General features: G+C 35.6%; 1 non-coding gene across 1 annotated transcript; it reads left to right on the top strand.

Moving 5' to 3' along the window:
* Positions 1-7,482: 7,482 nt before the first annotated feature.
* On the top strand, positions 7,483-7,588 carry LOC131145297 (small nucleolar RNA R71). The gene has a single exon (XR_009134080.1). It is a non-coding gene; the product is annotated as a small nucleolar RNA R71 (small nucleolar RNA).
* Positions 7,589-17,641: the final 10,053 nt, after the last annotated feature.

Raw genomic sequence — 17,641 nt, 5'->3', positions numbered from 1 at the left:
CAGACAATAACTTACTATGGTTTTCCTGAAATCATCACCCTAGGAAAAACACAAAAACTACCACTGAAGTCTTGTCTCTAGATTGTGGAACAACCTTAAATCATTCCGATACTCTAGTATCATTTTCGTTGCATTCTAAAGTCTACAGAACCTAGCAACCTAGGCTCTGATACCAAACTATGATGACCTACTTAATTTTAACATTTTTTTAAAAATATAATACAATATCACAAAACTCAGCAGATCATAATCCACCTAAACCCGTGGGTACTAGGGATATATCAGAACACATAACGAAAGCCTAAGCAGTAGGAAACATACAATTATATACATCTCATTATACCATACATCACAATACCAGAGTTACTATAACCACTGTATTTATATACACAGAGTACACAACCCAAAAGATATCTTAGGGCCATCCCATAAAATACGTCCAACCCTATCAAAACACTTACCCTTCTGAAAGGGCAGATCAACCGTACTAGATTAGCGGGACTTTTCCCACTCTCCTATCAGGGGCTCTTGAAATGTTTATGAAATTTGGGGTGAGACACCTCTTAGTAAGGGAAATAAACTAATACTAGTGTGTGGTAACATGAGTATTCCATGTTATACATATACCATATAGAACAAATTTAGCAAACTATTATGTCATATCTGGGAAGCATAAATATCATCATAGCATGGCAGAGCATATTTCAATTTCATAAACATATATCATCTCGTATAATAATAATAATACAAAAACATTCCTAGTAGGTTAGTTGGCTAATGTCATGTATTACCCCGACATGACGGGGTTATGTGATCCGAAGGCGAGACCTGACAATGGTTGGCCGACCATTGCCAAGTCAAAAGTACAGTCTATAAGTCAGATAGGTCTGCCAGACCTGGTCTGTACACTAGGGGTGCTTACACACCTCTTAAAAACCACATCGACTATCCAATCTCACACCACTCCGTACAGCGGCATTAACACAGATATCATGATTATGATGACCATGGACACATAGCAACGGTACCGTGTAAGCCAACCAGGTTCTGATAACATATAGCATATACTGAAACTATGATACATGAATATTTCATATCATTAATTATCAAATCAATCATACCGTTTTGCATATATACGTATATTATGAAAACCATTGGCCCGTACGCTGATATTTCACATTTTACCATAACTCGGCCCATATGTCGGCAAATCATATCCATAGCTCAGCTCGTACGGTGGCAAATCACATCCATAGCTCAACCCATACGATGGAAAATCATACACATAGCTCGGCCCATACATCAAAAAATCGTACACATAACTCGGCCCGTATACTGGCAAATCATACACATATCTCGGCCGGTAAGCCGGCAAATATATCAAAATCTCGGCGCGTACGCTGGTTTTCCATTATAAAAATTCGTATCATTAACACATTCCCAAAAAATAGATTTCCTTTATAATTTCTACTCATGCCACACGAAATAGGTTTTTCATATATCTTACATACCATCATTTTTCAGCAGTGTTTCCTAAATATAAATCATGTATATATAAATATATTTATCTTCCTAAAATCAAATGCTGTAACAATATACATATTTTCATAAAATATTTGCTTAGTTTATCCCCTTACCTGATTCTTGAAAAGCCCCTAAGAAAATGTGTTCTGCACTTGCAGGGTTCCCTACTCAACACCCTAAAAATCACATCTCCCAAAGTTAAAGTTCAATATTTCTACACTACACTTCCTACAACTTTCAAGAAACTAAACACTGAGTAGAAAGTCTTACCCTGGATTTGGGATGGTTTCCACCTCAGCCCCACCGACGATCCACTCCAACAGATTTGCAGAGAACTTTCACAGGAGCGTCGTGGTGTTTTTAGATCGTGGAACCGGTGGAAATCTGGCCCGAGATCATAGAGAGAAGGTAGGAGGGGCGTAGAGGAGAGAGAAAGTGTGAGAATTTCTGAGTTTTGTGCGTTTAGACGAAGTTTTAGGCTATTTATACTAGGGGATTCGTCGACGAACCACGTCACCTCATCGACAAGTCCTATAGAAAGTTCATCGATGAACTTGAACCCTCGTCGACGAATTTCAAACTTCCAAAAATTCTCTCTCTGTATCTTCTCGTCGACGCATTACACCCTCCTCGACGAGTCAAATATACTATCGCGTTCATCGATGAAGACCTTTTGTGCGCCTTTTTTAATTTCTTTTCCTCCCTTCCTTTTATAATTTAAATTTTATAACTTCTCTAGGTCATTACATTACAAATCATACATCTTTTACTCTCATATCTTATTCATTTTTCAAATCATATTTTGAGAGTAAATCCAAAGTTTCTCCTTATATTTTCGTTGATAAATATCTTCAGAGAAAACTTGTTTCTAGCTTTTGGATCTTTGCACACATATTGCAAAGATTTCCAAAGCTCATTGTGTTTTATTGCGAAAATATTTTTTAAGAAAAAAATCCTTATTTCCCTTGAACCATCTTGTTTATTATTGTTGGGAAAATATTATCAAGGGTTTAAAGATCTTTGAAAATATTCATTGCATATTTTATTTATCAAAGATCATTTACATTCTATTCTTGAGAAAATTATACATACTCATGTTGAGCTTTATTTCATATCATACGTCAGTGCATTTTGTGCTTAAAGTTTTACATCATTTGCTTATTTTAGAAGCTTGTTATTTGTACACAAAATATTTATTATTGTTGTATTCTCAACATGTGGTCAGAAGAGAGAGACTCGCCCTGTGAAGAGTCCTGAATTGCTCAGACTCGGTTAAGAGAGCACCGAATAGACTTTGAACCAATTAAGAAAGTCCTAGACTGGTTCAAACCTGGTTAGGAGAACTAGGTGCACCATCCTGTAAGGTGTTGTAATCGATGTCACTCCACCCATTAAGCAAGCAATTAGTGGAATCCTTGAGTTGCGGCTTAAGGCGGGGACATAGGCAGTATTGGTCGAACCCTAATAACATATTGTGTGTCTCCACTTTATTTTCTGCACTTTTAGTTCTACACATGTATGTTATAATTTATCATCTTAACTGTTTTACAGACATGATTTGAATGAATGATAAATACTAAGACTGCTATATCCGTTTTAAATATCTGCTTAGTTGAATTGTGTTGGGTAATTGACATTTGCTTAGAAAGACCCTAGGTTGCTAAATACTGGTTGTGGATCTAACCTAGGTAGAAATTTTTAAATACCCAATTCACCCCCCCCCTTTTGGGAATACACCAATTCCAACAGTATTAGTTTCCTTTTTAGATTTAGAGGGTGCATGAAGAGCTGTAGGGACATAATGGGGAAGTGCTCCATCATTGGAGAGGGTAGGTATCTCTATATCAACTACTAGATTAGAAGAAGGAGGATTATATGGTTCATCATCGGTCTCTTCCTTCATCTTCTCCCTACCTTTTTCTTGGTCTAACTTCTCCCCAACCCTATTGTTTACCTCCCTACCACTCCAACGAATGGTTACAACCTATGCTTGCTTATGATACGTTGAAGGACCAGCAGCCGCCTCTTGGATCTCTTGGTCACATCTATGGTCAAGACTTACAGGATCTCATATTCATTAAATATCAGGTTCTCGACCTGGTCACCACTCAAGGTCTTTTGGTTGAGCTTTGGCCGAGACTCTCAAGATATCCTGCTCAGTCAATCTCATGTTCTTGACCCGGTCGTCCCTCAGCATCACTTGGTCGAGCTATTGATTGAACCTTGCAACATCTCACTTTCAGTCTGAACCTTGGAGTCTTTCTTTTGTGACCTGGTCGCCCACTATGTTAGCTGGTTGCACCACATGGTTGAACCAAGTATTGTTTGTGTTAATGAACTGAAGCTTTAGGGGCTTGGTTGAGTATTAGATTTAAGCTTTGTGCTTCCCAATTACTCCCTTAACTTCTTGTATTACTTAAATCCTCGGTTTTACCTAATTTTATTGAAACATGAACAAACCTTGCATAACTCTCAACTATAATAAGAAAATGTAATTACAAGACAAATAAGAGCAAAACAAAGGTAAATAGGGGCATAAAGTTGTGCATTTTATGAACACGTCGACACTGCGGGGACATAATGGGCCAATGCTCCTCAATCAGAGAAGGTGGGCATCATGGGATTACTTACTAAATTGGAGGAGGAGGGGATGCTCGGTTCAACACTAGGCTTTACCCTCATCTTCTTCTTACCCTTTGAAAATAATGGTGTATTCCCAAAAGGGGGGGGGGCTGAATTGGATATTTAAAACTTCCTAGGTCAATTTATCTTTATTTTAAGATCCACAATCAGTATTTCACAACCTAGGATCTTACTATACAATCTCAATTCCCACAATTATAAATGTATGCAGATTTTTAAAACAAATAAAACATTTACTCCAATTTAAGCATAAGCATATAAGTGTGGAGAGTAAAGAGTATAGGGAAAGAGAATGACACAGTATTTTTATCGAGGTTCAGCCAATCTAGCCTACGTCCCTGCCTTGGGCCAACCACCCAAGGATTCCACTATATGCTCACTTAACCAGGGGGAGTGACACCATTTACAAATCTCCTTACAGGGCAGATTCTCCCTAACTCAATCACCGAGATGAGCCAAAATGGTTCTCCTTATGGGGTGGAGTTTCCCCGGTTCACTTGCCGGGTGGAACCAAATCGTTTCTCCTTACAGGGTGGAGTCTCCCTAGTTCACTTATCAGGCGGAACCAAACTATTTCTCTTTATAGGGCGGAGTCTCTCTAGTTCACTTATTAGGTGGAACCAAACCATTTCTCCTTACTGGGTGGAGTCTCCCCAGCTCAATCACTGGACTGAGCCAAACTGATTACAAATTCAATAAGAATCTTTTATACAAATATGTGTTTCTCAAACTAAGTAAAGATATACAATATGAAGCTCAATGTACTCTCAAATGATACAAAGTAAGCTCAGTAGAATAAAGGCATTTTTCTCAATAAAACTTTTCCAATCTTTGAATGAAATATATATGATGAATATTTCAAAGATTAAACCCCAAAAATATTTCTCAATTGTTTTCAAAAAAAGATGCAGGAGAACCTAGGGCGTTTGCTCTCAAAGAGATTTTTGCACAAATGAATATATATGATCTTTGATAAAATGGAGTATGCAATAAATACTTCAAAGATCTTAAACCCTCAAGAGATTTTCCCAACTAATGATATTTAAAATATATAGTTCAAGGGAAGCTAGGGTTTTTAGCTCAAAAATATTTTTGCAAATAAGCACAAGTGAGTTTTTGAATCTTGCAATGAATGTACAAAAAGATTCACAAGCTAAAAAAATATTTATCAAGAAAATATATGGGAGAAACTTAAGCTTATTCTCAAATATAATTTTAAAAAATAAAAGCTTGAGAGAGAGTAAGTGCGTTAAAATGATGAAATAAAAGTCCACAAGAATGATTCTAAAACAACACTTAAATGTAATAAATTTGCAAGTGAAGGGAGTAAAAAGAAATCAATGCTTTCTTTAAGAAATGATTTTTCAAAGGAATGATAAAGAGAGAATAATTTAATGCACAAAATAATTTAGATGACTTTCAATGTAATCAATGCTTAAGAAATGAGTTATGAGGGAGGTATTTATAGTTTCTTTAAAAAATATGACCATTAGGGACACGGAGGGCATTTTTAATTTGGTTAATTACAAATTAATGACCATTTTTGCACTAAAAATTTGACCAACTCGAGAGGTTCGGTCGGCTGGAAAATGCACTAATCGGCTGGCCTTTGTAAAAATTTCAAATTTTCTGAGTGGATCAATCGACTATGGAGAGCACCAGTCGGCTAACATTGAGAGATGTTCCAATCCGTGACAAATAGCCTGTCGGGCCAAAAGAGTCGATCAGCTGAGCTCGGAGGCCAGTCGACTGAGGCTTTAGTGTGCTAACTGACCGATCAGTCGAGCTATGAAACTAGGCCAAATACAATGGGTCGATTGGCTGGGCTTCCTTAGTTCTATTAGGGCTGGTCGTATGGGGCTTTAGAAATAGGCCAAATATAAAGGCTGGCCAGCTGGGGCTCTCAAGTATAAAGGATGACCGATCAGCCAGACTTATATAAAATTAATTTTTGGCCCACTTTTTCACCTTAAATTATTTTAAAAACATTTGTAAGATTTTATCATTTTAGGAAATGGTTTTCATGAAAGGTTAGGTGCCCTAAGGTCTGTTTATAGTCATGTTTGAGATTTAGGATTTATATCATACAAGACCTGCATTATTACAGATAGATAGCTAAATGCATTACAAATTAAATAAATTTATTTTTCTTCTTCTGCTTTTCATTTTCCCACGAAATACACCGGACGATATGTTTTTTAAGTCCCTAGGGCTTCCATTTTTTGTTTCCCTTATGTGTGATTTGAATTATAAACTTGTTCTCTTGCTAAATACACACATAAGATATAAGTGTTTCGTCAGGATCAAAATATGGATCGGACTCAAAAAGTCAACACCCTTAGCTTGGTCCAACTTCTCTCTGACCTTGTTATCTACCTCCTTACCACTCCTAAGGGTGGTCACGAATTGCGCTTGCTCTTAATATGTCGAATGACTAGCAACTGGCTCACTCTCTACCTCGTATTGGCCTTTTGGGTTAATGAGGGGCTAACTTGACAACTTAGCCTTATCCCGCCTACTCAAAATGTAGCTAGTTACCCTATGGTGGTCTCTAGCTTCACTATGGACTGAGAGTGGAAATGGAGTAATTGCCGATCAACATGATGCTCAGCCTCAATACCCTTAAGGGCTTTCATCACTGTCTCTCGAAAAGAGTGATCATATTGAGGTTGCTGAGGAGGCGGTGGTTGATAAGTTGGTTGACGGGGTGCAAGCATGAGAGGATTTTGCTAATTTAAATTTTGAAATGGTCGAGGAGGTGGAGCATTTAGTGATTGGTGAGGTCTTGGAGCTAAAAAGCCTGGAGCTTGTGGCCTCTAAGAGAAGTTGGGATGTTGACTCCACCTAGGATTGTACTTATTGGAGTATGGGTCATTAGTCAGCATATCGTACCAAATATGGGTGGCCTTAAGTTCCTCCTACACAAACTTAGGTGTGGGAGGCCTATGGGGGCAAGTGTAACAGGTATGAGATGGATCAAAGCAGATGGTGTACAACTCTGCACATGCTACCAGCTGAGGTGGTTGTCCTAAGGACAAGACTTGATCAAGTTTCTTAACAATGGTGTGCAGAGTGGGTGAGAGGTCATAGTCGGTTGCTAACTCATAAACTCCCTTAGAATAAGAAGAAGAAGGTTAGGAAGGTCTACGAGCAACAACAATATGTTGCTGAGAATTCTTGGTGAGGTTCTCAAAGAGAGTCTAAGCCTCATTCGTATGCCTTATAAGGAAAGTACCTCCATATGATGCATCGAACATGGATCTATCTCGCTCAGCTAACCCCTTACAGAATGTTTGAACTAATTGCCTCCTAGGGACTTGATGATGTGGGAATTTACACAGTAGGTCCCTAAAATGCTCCTAAGACTCAAAAAATTACTCACTGTCTATTTGTGAGAAACTAGTGACGGCCTTTCTAAATTGATTAGTCTTCCCAATAGGGAAGTACTTTAAGAGAAATTTGTGTTGCATGGTGGCTCAAGTGGTCACCGAGTTCAGCTCTAAAGAATTCAACCAATACTTGGCCTTGTCCTTAAGAGAGAACATGAATAGCCTAAAACAGATGGCATCATCACCAAAATTGGATATATGGATGGTGGAGCAAATTTCAAGAAACTCATCAAGATGCCTACAGGGATTTTTAGTTGAATTCTCATAGAGGTTGGAAAGCATCGAGATGGTTGATGTCTTGATTTCAAATTGTGCTGCCTTAACATCCAGGAATCAAATGCAAGACGGCAAAGTGTATGCATTGGGAGTGAAATAGTCTCTCAAAAGCCGAAGAGGTTGCTCCTCCACCGCAAGTTGATAGGGAGCGAGAGGTTACATGTTTTGGTTTTGATTATGAAAGTTGGAACTGGTTGGCTTTCAGCCATGGCTTTATAATCAGAGCACTCAACTAATGCAAGACTAGAAGTGGATTTCCTAACTGACCTATAGTACCTTTCAATCTTAGGGTCTATAGGCACTAATTCTCTAGAGATCTCAAGCTCTAAATTCAATAATTTAGCTCAGAATATTACGACTTCAAATAACATACAAAAATAAAAAACAAAGAAAATATAAAGAAAATAAAAATCATGAAGTAAATTACACTAATTTCGGTTCACTACCGTATTTGAGTCCCCGGTAATGGCACAAAAAATTTGGTAGGTTCGCCAAGGCTTGGGTCTATAACTACCAAAGATAAAATTTATAAACTTAACTAGTCCCAAGTTCAGTAGAACAGTGAGTAAGTTGGGTGTCGATCCTCAAGGACTACAATGCAGCAAATCACCAAATTAATCTAAATTACTAAGCTAGAACAAAAATAAAAGATTGAATTTTGGTTTTCAATTTAAACTAAGAAAGCAATGAAAGTTGAATTAAAGCACTTATGGAAAAGCAGTTCCCCGGTTACAAATTCACCCTAAGCTTTTAACACACAATAACTAGGTTTGGTCAATTGTCCATACTAGGGTTTCAATGGTCAAGTAACTCGCTTGAGTAGCATAGCATAGCTAGATTCACACCAATCGTCCAAAGCACAATCGGGAGAATGGGGTATACCATATCTAGCGAACACGGATTCCTCTCTAAAAATCGTACCCCATTATGCACAATTGACTAAGTCCTAGCTATGCTATTCTATCCTAGGGTTTTATCACAACCATAGAATCGAATGGATTAGCTACTCATCGTGCATGAAATCAACCATGAAGACAAAGTAATAAAAAATGCAATTGAAAGCATAACTTTTATTGATATTCAAAATTGAAACAAAGCAAGAATGAAATACAATTGAACTTTCAATTCGAAAATAAACAAGGCAACGAAAATTGACGATTAAAACTATCTAACATAAAAGAACTAAGCTAATCGGCCTATCAATTACCCCTAATCATCTCTTCGAAGTTTGATTTTATACCCCTTAGGGTTTACACACACAGAAATTCAAATCAAGAAACATTCGCCAAAAATCTCATACAACATATTTCTAAACTCGATAGAAGTCGACTTGGTCACACTCCTAGTTCTCCTCGTCGTGCCCTAGTCGACATATTCTAGAAGATCTTCAATTACTTCTTTGTTCAGTTGATGGCATCGTCAACCAAGTCGCATGTCCAAAGTCTTCTAGTTGCGCCCTGGTCGAAGCATTCTGTAAAGTCTTTATTTAATTAGTACTCTGGAGTCTTCTGGCTAGACCTGGTCGCCCCTTGTGATTGCTTCATCACACCACATGGTCGATCGAGGTCATTTTGCTGCAGTTAAATCTAGGCCTTCGAGACCTAGTCGAGCACTTGGTTGAGCCTTGTGCTTCCACATTGTTACATTGACTTCTTGCACTACTTAACTCATTGATTTAAGCTCTGATTTCTTGAAACATGAAACATACCACGTGGAACTCCAAATAATGATAAGATGTGATAATTAAGGAGTAAAACAAAGACATCACATAGGTAAATGGGGGCCTAAATAAGAATATTTTAGGAACACATCATGCACTAAGTGATGAAGAGTACAATAACCACAAAAGAAATATGGGAGAAGCTCAAGGTTATGAAGGTACGCCTCAAGTTAAGAAGTAAAAAGTTCACATGTTAGTTAAAGAATATGAAATGTTTAGAATGGATGAAGGAGAATCAATCACATCCATGTTCACTCAGTTCACACACATCACAAATGGATTAAAAGCACTTGGTAGAACTTATTATCTGGAGGATAAATTAATGTACAAAAAGTTCTCTGATCTTTACCCAAGTCATGGCATGCTAAATCAACCACCATTGAAGAAGCAAAGGATCTAACTAGAGTCTTACTTGATGAGTTAATTGGGTCACTTATGACCTATGAAATTAAGAAAAACATGACTTTGGATCCTAAGAAGCCTAGGAAGGATATAGGTATTGCATTAAAATCAAGTAGTTCAAAATACAAAGAAATGCTAGAAGAAGATGAGGATATTAAGGATGATATAAAATCACTCATAAGAAAATTTAGAAAAATTCTAGTAAAAAGATGATAGTTTAGTAAGCAAAATGGAAGAGAGGAAACAAGCAAAAATGATAGCATTTGGTGCTACAACTGCAAGAAGGTTGGGCATATAATAACGAATTGTCCCTTGAACTAAAATAAAGGGAAATTTTGACAAGAAGATTATAATGCCATGAACGCCACTACTTAGGATGAAATCGATGGACTTTCCACTAATGATGAAGTAGAGGAAGAAGTAACTTTTTTGCTTTATGGCTAACTAACAGGAGAAAGTAAGTTTTGATGATGATAAACTTGCGTGTGATGAATTAGAGATCACGTGTACTAAATTATTTGAAGAATTAGTTGTAATCAAAAGAAGGAAAAAAAATTTGGAAGAAAATTTGTCATAATGGAAACAAAAGAAACCTTGTCTCTATTCCATCTTAAAAGAAGAAAATAGTTGCTTTAAGAAGAAAAATGAGGAGCTTATTACATATGCTGAAGATTTAAAAAATCAAATTGAAAATACCTTAAAAGAAAATATCCTGTTAAAAAAGAAAAATAAAGATTAGGGGAAAATCATTTATAAACTCACAAGAGGAAAAGAAAACTTCAATAAACTCTTAGGAACCCAAAGAAATATTCTTTGCAAAAAAGGTTTGGGTCATAATTCCTCTTATAATTCCCATGTTCATTTTAGTGTCTCATTAAATAGGGCAAATAAATCAAATCCTTCACTTACAAACATGACTTGTCTGCATTGTGAAATGAAAGATCACATCCATTTCACTTGCCCATTTAGAGGTGCTAGAGGCAAAAAAAGAAAGCTAGAATGGGTAGTTAAGAAGACCAACCCTTTGGGACCCAAAAAAGAATGGGTACCAAAACAAATTACCTAAATTTTAGACTATTGGCTCCTTATAACCTAGGATTAGTTGTCTAATAGATGTTAGATAAACCATACCTAGGTAAAAAGAGATAGTAATGACTAAGTGCACATATATAGTACTAATTAGAGACACTTGTCATAATTTTTGTGGATAGCACTCAAAGTGTAAAATCCCAGTCTACATGTAATAAATGTTTGACTACTGTGCTAGGGACTTTAGAGAATCAAGCCAATATTGATAAGTTCAAATGTTAAAACCAATATGATCTTTTAACTATATATATTCTTGTTGATTGGTTTATTTTAAAAGTATTGGTTATAGTTTATGGGATAAAGTAGCATGCACACCCTCACAAACTCTTTATTCAAGCTTGTTCTCTAGGAATAAATTTATGGGTGACAATTGAAAAACCTTGTATTTCTTAGATGAACAACCTAGGTCATCTCCTTTTGATTAAATTCTCAAAATCATGCCCAAGTAACCCCCCTTTTATAGAAAAGAGATGTCCTCCCTAGTCATAAGAACATATTATGTTAAAAGTTATGAATATGCATAGTCAACATATTTCTTGCATAAATATTGAGTCTTAGGGAAATTAATCATAACAACATTAGTACTATGTACCATCCAACCCCTAACTCATTTTGAAACATTTTAAGCCAAAAGAATAGTTCATTTCCTTTTGATGATGATCAAAGGGGGAGAAATAAGTTGGTGTTGTAGGTTGGGTGCTATAGGTGGGTGTATTAACTACAAATTTGTAGTGTTGCTTAAAATGATTATAAATGAAAGTTCAGATTTGTTATTTAATCTATATTAGTGAAAGTTTAGTTTATTTGTTAATTTGTCTTAATATAAGATGAACTTTCTAGTTTGTATAATTGTATGATATAGCTCCAATAAATATAAAATATCTAGTACAATATTTTAATTATGCATTATAAGCATATAGTAGGGGGGGGGAGAAAATTTTAATCTTACTCAAAAATATGCATAAATTAAGGGAGAGCTTACAATTATATCCTATTAGAACACCAATGGTTTGTCATCATAAAAAAGGGGGAGATTTTTTTCCTGAGTTGTTACATGATCCTAATTGTCGTATTTTGATGATAATAACCCATTAGTAGTTCTAAGTTAAAATAATCTTTGCATACTAAGTTGTGGCAGGTATAAACGACGAAATTACACAAATACGGCATTTTGTGCAAAGATCAAGAGAACATTTTCATAGGTAAAGATCGAGTGGACACTCAAATAGGAAAAGATCAATAGGACACTAACTCGAGAGATCTCAATAACATACCAATGGAAGCTAATGTAGAATCATATGTAATAGGGAGTGTTTAAGGTAGTATTTGTTGTAACTCTTGTAGTTCTATTTTACACATGTTCATTATACAAGAGTTAAGAAAATTGCATGTGCTTACTAGTTCATAAGAGTATATAGGATTTAACTAAGCCAAAAGTTTAATACTCATGGTTTCAAAAATAAAACAAAGAGTTTGAAAAAAATATCCTATACTCCAATGTATTTAATATAGGACAAGTTTTAAATCATCTTAGTATTATAATCTTTTAAAGACTTGGTCTTGATTGGGTTTAAACCTCATTCATGCACCTTAAAAACAAGTTTATGAAGGAACAGGGTAAACCGTTGACGATTTGACCCAGGTACATCAACGGTTTCAAGCAGAGAGTTAATTAAATTTTGGCCTAGAGGAAATCATCCACGATTTGAGCAAACCATCAATAGTTTAGGGGAATCTATCGATGGTTTGCGTCAGGATCCTACGCCCAACGACTATAAATTATTAGTATTCAAAATATTGAATCATTTTACTAAGCCAACAACCATGAAATGACTAGTAACCTTATTTGCCTATAAATACAAGTCCAAAGACTTGTTTAAAGATTGATCTTAGTGATTAACATTTAGTGATTATCATTTCCAAGCACACCACATCTTAGTTCTTCATTCTTGTGCTTTATCTCTATATTGCTCTGTAATCTTGCTGTGATTCATTACTTGAGAGATTAGGAATTTGTATTGTATCAAATATATGTTCATTCAAGGAGATTTGTTTGTAATTCATTTTCATCTTGTAAGGGTTCTTTGTGAACCAAGTGTTAAAGGGATTGGTTCCTTTGTTTGGGCTCTTTGTGAGCAATAGGGATTGGTTCCTATGAGAAGGTTTTTGGTGAATAGAATGGCAAGGGTTCTTGGTGAGTCTTGTTGAAAGGCTTTGGGTGAGTGAAAGGGATTTGTTCCCCTGTGTAAAGGCTTCTCCGCCGGTGATATAAGGTTGATAGTGGATTGAGAATCCTTAAGTGTGTCTCGAGGCACTCTTGCCTACCCTTTAATTTATGTTTTTTTCATGAATTGTATTCTTTATATTGTGATATAATCATTTGTATCTTTCCAAGTTTCTTAGTTTGTAGCAAAAAGTTAAAATATGCACACAAAAAAATCCATTCACCCTCCCTCTAGACTCAACTTTTGGGCCAACAGTATCCTTCTAAAGTATAGGATTCAGGAGTTGTTTGACAATAGTCTCCTTATTTTCAAAGTCGAGCAACCCCATGGGATGAAGCACTTGTGTGGACCTCCTCAAGCCTAAGAAGCTAGGCACATAATTGGACCAATCAATCTCTTTCTTTTTCCACATTGGAAAATCAAGATGTTGAGAGGGGAGCAGGGAATCAAGTTATAGTTCTTTGTTTTTGATTTACAATATTCTCCTTTGATATTAGCATTAGTTAGTAGCACACCTCTTGAGAGTTTTGCTTGTGGCAATGAAAGTGATGATGCATGTATACATATTTTCTTATTTAATAATATGAGCTTATTATTTATGCATAATCTCTTTAGTTACATCTCATTGAATTGCCTTGTCATCTCTATACTCATTCATTTCTAATAAAATAAAATAAAAATTCTTATAAAATATATAATGAAATAAACTAGGTTGCAAATTTAAGGGCCTAGACAAAGGAGTTGAGGATAATGATTGAATCAAGTAGTTTCGAAAGCAAATCAAGGTAGTAGTGCAAGATAAGAAAATAAGATTCTAATAGACTCTCTTCAAAAGATCATCAATTGTGCAAAGACATGAATTTCCATCAGAATCAAGCATTGCAAAGGCATGAACATGGCAGTTAAAGTTCAAGACAAATTTTTCAAGAATCCTCAAGGGTCAAACACATGATATTTTATGAGCTTGGTATCAACAACCTAAAGGCTATAAGCCTGGTATTAGGAGTAAAAATCTGAAAAAATCTCATAAGCTTGGTATCAAGAGTTAGATTATTAAAAAAATGCCCATAAGACATCAACCTGATAAAAGGAGTTAAAGGGTTAGACACCTATAAGAAGATGCGAACCCAAAATCAGTTGAACATAGAAGTTATTTAACCATAAAAGGTACAAAAGCAATAGTTGTACAAAAAAGTAAAGTTACATGAATGATGCAAGAAAATAACTTTTATTAATGATGAAAGTTGAATTACAAGAAGGAAAAATCTGCATTTTTGAATGGTATTCTTGAAGAGAAAGTATACTTTAAGCAACCTGTAGGTTATATGAAAAAAGGTTATGTGGATAAAGCTTGCAAGCTTATTAGGGTTTTGTACAGATTGAAGAAGCTCTTGACACATGGTATACACAAATTGACTACTATTTCTTAGATCATGGATCTCAAAAATACCTCCATGATCATACTTTATATATTAAATTTAATTTGCAGAGTGGTATTCTTATTGTTTGCTTATATGTTGATGATTAATTTTTACTAGTGATAATACAAATTGAATATTTTAAGGAGGTCATGATTCATCATTTTGAGATGATAGATATAGGTTTGATGATCTTCTTAGTATTGAAGTTGTTAAGACCGATGACAACAAATTTATTTCCCAAGGAAAAAATCGATTCCAATTCAAGATAGATTAAAGCTTATGAAAGACGGTCCTAGTAACTTAGTTTATGCTACCGATTTCAAAATATTAGTGGGTAGTTTTCAATACTTAAACTTTTAATAGACCGAATATCATTTATGCAGTTGGTTTTATTAGCATATACATGAAGTTTCCATTTTCATATAAGTCATATATAAAGATGACTAACCGTATTCAAGTTATGATAAAGGTACACAATCTTTTGGAATATTTTTATTCATGTGTTAACAAAGTGAGCTTGTTGGTCATGCAAATAGTGATTGGGCTACAAACACTGAAACCTAAACGAATACTTTGAGTTATGCTTTTCGTCTTTGTTTCATAATTTTCTCTTAAAAACAACATGTAGTTTGTTTTTCTATAGCTAAGGCTAAGTGTATTGTAGCTACTAGTAGTGCTACTTAATCACTTTGGTTGCGGGGATACTTGATATAGTACATCATCATCAAGATAGACCTATAGATATTTTTTGTGATAATATATTTACTACTAGGAATCTAGTTTTTCATGGTAAAACCAAGCATATCAACATCAAGTATCACTATATCTAGGACTAGGTACATAGTAAAGAAACTATATTAAATTTTGTTTGTCCAAACATTAAGTTGTAAAAATATTTTTTCAAAATCACTCAAAGTGAATAATTTTCTATAACTCAAAATGTTGACGTGCATGATTAGTTTTGAAGAAGTTGGTCTAATGGAAACAATTTAGGAAATAAACCAAATTTCTTATTATTTATTGTAACGACCCCAAAATTATTACCATTTTATATACATATATATACATATATATATATATATATCATGTAACAATATAATATTATTTTGATACCTATAATAATATCCACTATAACGTCTCAGACCTCAAGTTGTACCGAGGATACTTGTTCACAAAACATACCACTTATGCAGCGAAAAACATAAAAATACATTAACCTTATTTACAATACCAAAGTTTTAGTATTTCCCAAAACATACATATACATCTCCCAAAAAATACACAAAAACTCTTAGGGATTACTCAAAATATATCTCCTAATACAATACTAACCCTTCAGCGAGGGCAGTGCTAAAGTCCCCTCTATCTCGGAGCTCGCTCTGCACGCCTATCTAGATCACCTGAAATGTTTGGAATTCTGGGGTGAAACACCTCTCAGTAAGACGGAATAAGTTACAACCAGTGTGTGGCAAATGAGTTCTACTTGAATAACGTAATTATTAATTTAACTGTAACTATAATAACAGTTTAATGTAAAACATATCATAACTCACACCAATGCCTTTTAAAATAAGCTTTCTGTTAACTTACCCTTCCTTCTAAACCTCATCATCCTTTTCGTTGGTACAACTTTCAAAAATACATGATCTCCTGCCCCAAATTCCAACTCTCGGCAGAGAGTATCTACATAACTTTTTTGCCGACTTTGAGCTGTTTAGATTCTATCTCTGATGAATTTGATTTTCTCTGAAGTTTGCTAAACCATATCTGGCCCCAAAACCGGTCTCTCACTAGTTTCATCCCAATATAACATGGATCGGCACCTCCTACCATATAATGCCTCATATGTACCATCCCAATGCTGGCCTGGTAGCTATTATTATAAGCAAATTTGACTAGTGGCATGTACTGGATCCACCTACCACCAAAATCTAATACACAGACTTGCAACATATCCTCCAGTGTCTGTATCATCCTCTTTATCTGACCATCTGTCTGAGGATAAAATGTTGTGTTGAACGTCAACTAGGAACCCATGGCCCCTTGCAAACTCCTCCAAAACTACGATGTGAATCGTGGGTCTCTATTCGATACAATGGACACTGACACACCATGTAGTCTAATTATCTCCTATATGTACAACTCTACCAATCTACTTAAGGAGTAGCTAACTCTGATGGGAAGGAAGTGGGCAGTCTTCGTTAATCATTCCATGACCACCCAGATGGCGTCTTATCCATGCAATACAGGCGGTAACCCTGTAACAAAATCCATAGAAATATATCCCCACTTCCACTCAGGAATGGGAGTGGCTACAATTGTCTTATCGATCTTTAGTATTCAGCTTCAACCTGATAGCACGTCAAACACTGTTATATGTACTCAACTATCTCTTTCTTCATATTGCTCCACCAAAAGGAATCCTAAAGATCCCTGTACATTTTAGTGCTTCCTTGGTGCACTGTATACAAGGATCGATGTGCCTCCTCTAAGATGGTTCTTTTAATATCAGCATATGTAGGTACGCACAGTCTCATACAAAACCTCAGAGCATTGTCATCAAAAATATTAAAATCAACCCCCTATCCACTCTATACTCTATATATGATCTTTACTAATTCTGCGTCTTGCATCTGAGCAGTTTTAATTTTCTTCAACAAAGTCGGCTGAAGTACCAGACTAGCAATAATTTCATGGTGATCTCCCTTTACCAGCTCTACCCCAAGCCTTTCCAAATCCATTCTAATCTAATGTTGCATCACCCCTGTTGATATAGAGGCTTTCCTTGATTTTCAACTCAAGGCATTAACTATCACATTTGCTTTCCCTAGGTGGTGGCTAATGGTACAGTCCTAATATTTAATTAACTCCAACCATATCCTATGCCTCATATTCAACTCTTTCTGTGAGAAGAAATATTTCAAGCTTTTGTGATTTGTAAAGATCTCACAC

This window comes from Malania oleifera, chromosome 12 (assembly GCF_029873635.1).
Source record: "Malania oleifera isolate guangnan ecotype guangnan chromosome 12, ASM2987363v1, whole genome shotgun sequence".
Classification (NCBI taxonomy): Eukaryota; Viridiplantae; Streptophyta; class Magnoliopsida; order Santalales; family Ximeniaceae; genus Malania; species Malania oleifera.
This window is presented reverse-complemented; position numbering and strand designations above follow the sequence as displayed.